We start from the raw sequence: 2500 nt of genomic DNA on the forward strand, positions 1-2500 counted from the left end.
CCAACCTAGCCATTACCGCCCACCCAGCTCATTAAACCCAAAACGACAGACTCACTCTCTCACTCTCTCTCTCTCTCTCTCTCTCTCTCTCTCTCTCTCTCTCTCTCTCTCTCTCTCTCTCTCTCTCTCTCTCTCTCCGTACTTTCTACAAGGAGAGTCTCGTGTAAGGAGAACCCTTTCTGAGTCAGTCCCCAAACCTTATTAGAGATCCTTTTACTCCTCTTGAGGATTACGACCCGCCCAGAAGCACCCACTTGGCATTCCCACGGCCTACCCGAACCCACCCACCCTGAGACGCGGGTTCCCCGACTGCTGTTTGGATGGCCACCCTCCCGAGAGGCCAATTTCCCAACTGGAGTTAGAATGGCGACCTCGCCCACTTAGATCGTTGTTATCGCGTTATTTTCAGACTGACCAAAAATTCAAAGATAAGAATATGCTCTTTCAAATCCTCGTTAACATTTAACCCATATTTCCTTATTTTAACTCAGCCTCATATAACTTACTCGAATTTAGTATTATTATTATCATCATCATTGTCATTGTTATTATTTTACTGTCTCAGAAATAGTCTGTCGGGTTTTAGAAATACTGTAGATTGACTTGCATAGATATATAATAAAAGGCCTTTTTCCCAGTCCCATGCAAAAATAGATAAATAGATGAATAAAAAATTATACAAACATATACCAAGGGCTTTATCCAACCCTTACAAGGGAGGTAGCCAAATTCAAAGGCATAAACCCACTCTCACCCATTTCATCCCCACATACTCCATTCCCATTTATTACTGAACTCCCTCCCTGTTTTCTTGGCTCCTCTTGGATGACGGGTCATCCCAGCATCTCGCCAACTGCCCTGGGTCAGAAGCAATGCAGCAAAACACAAAACATCCAGTAAGGCCGCTTTATTTAATCGGCGAACCCCCTCCCCCCTCTTCGTCCCTTCATAGAGAAAGAGAGAAAACGGGGTGAAATCTCATTCCCATCCATACACAACGATTTTCCACTCACCCCTATTTTCTGTCTTCTCCCTTCCTTCCTCAACAGACATTCCCCACTTTCCCAATGCCCCTTTTACCCCATCCATCCTTTCCTTGGTCGCCCTCTCATGTTTACTCCATCCACCTCTGCCTTCCACAATTCTTTTACTAATATTTCCTCACTCATTCTTTCCTTGTGTCCAAACCATCCCGATATTCTTTCATCAACTCTATCTCCCAACTCCTTTCCCACCCCCGCTCTCCTCCTCACCTCGTTTCTCACTCTATGCAGCCGAGTAACCCCTACCATACTTCTCAGACATTTGATCTCAAACACATTCAAACTCCTCTCTTTCTCTCTTATGTTCCATGTTTCTGCCCAATACAGTGCTGTCGGCAGAATCACCCATTCATACAATCACCTTTTAGCATCCATTCCCAAAATTCTGTTTCTCCTTACACTTTTAAATCACCAAAGGTATTTACTAGCTTCTTTCAACCTACATTCTACCTCCACCTCCTCTACTCCTCCCTTTCCCGCCACATTCGCCCCTAAGAATCTAAAGCTATTCATTTCCTCCATCCTTTTTCCTTTAATAGTCACTTTCAATCTGCTGCCATCGTCGCCCCTTGCACATCTCATCACCTTACTTTTACCCATATTTATTTTCAACTTCTTTCTCACACCTTCCTAAACACTGCCACTAAATTCCTTAATCCCTCCTCTGATCATGCTACAAGCGCAGTGTCGTCAGCAAACAACAACTGGCTTATCTCCCATTTTTCTTTTATTTTCTTTAACCATCTCCCTTCCCCGGCCCATTACCCTTACATGTACCTCTTGCACCACCCCATATATGTGAACATTGAACAGCCATGGCGACATGACACATCCCTGGCGAATTCCCGCCTTTACCCCTTTATCTCAAACCACTCACTCTCTCCATTTCTAATTCTAACACAAGCTCAATTACTCTCGTAAAAACTCTTGACTGCTCTTAAAAGCTTTCCCCCTATCCCGAATATATGTAATACCTCCCACAGTGCCTTCCTGTCTACCCTGTCGTTTGCCTTTCCTAAATCCATAAATGACTAAAAAACATCCTTACCTTTTTCCTAAAGCTTTCTCACATATCTGCCTTACCACAAAAATCTGATCCACGCACACTGACTCTTCACCAATTACTCCCTCTGTTCCTCTCCTAATCCTCTCAACCAAATCCCTCCCAGAAGCCTTCCCAACTACACTCAACAAACTGATCCCTCTCAAACTACTACGCTCACACTTGTCCCCTTTTCCCTTCTAAAGTGGAACTAAATTGGCACTCCTCCAGTCCTCCTTCACTCTACCGTCATTTAGATAATCATTAAAGAATAATAACCGGCATAGATATACAGGCATACAAATTAAACCTGAAGTAACTATTTTTGAAATCAGAATAGAGCCGTTTGGTATAACGAAGATTCTTTTGGTGTGATGTCACTGACGGGTTAAAACAAATTTGCATCAGCTCACAC

General features: G+C 43.5%; 1 protein-coding gene across 1 annotated transcript in view; it reads left to right on the forward strand.

Annotated features, from left to right (window-relative positions):
- LOC143037757 (uncharacterized) overlaps positions 1-2500 on the forward strand; it is a 766745-nt gene that overhangs the window by 665447 nt on the left and 98798 nt on the right. The gene's annotated exons all lie outside the window — the stretch shown is intronic.

This window comes from Oratosquilla oratoria, chromosome 23 (assembly GCF_046742065.1).
Source record: "Oratosquilla oratoria isolate Oo_2021 chromosome 23, ASM4674206v1, whole genome shotgun sequence".
In the NCBI taxonomy this organism is placed as follows: Eukaryota; Metazoa; Arthropoda; class Malacostraca; order Stomatopoda; family Squillidae; genus Oratosquilla; species Oratosquilla oratoria.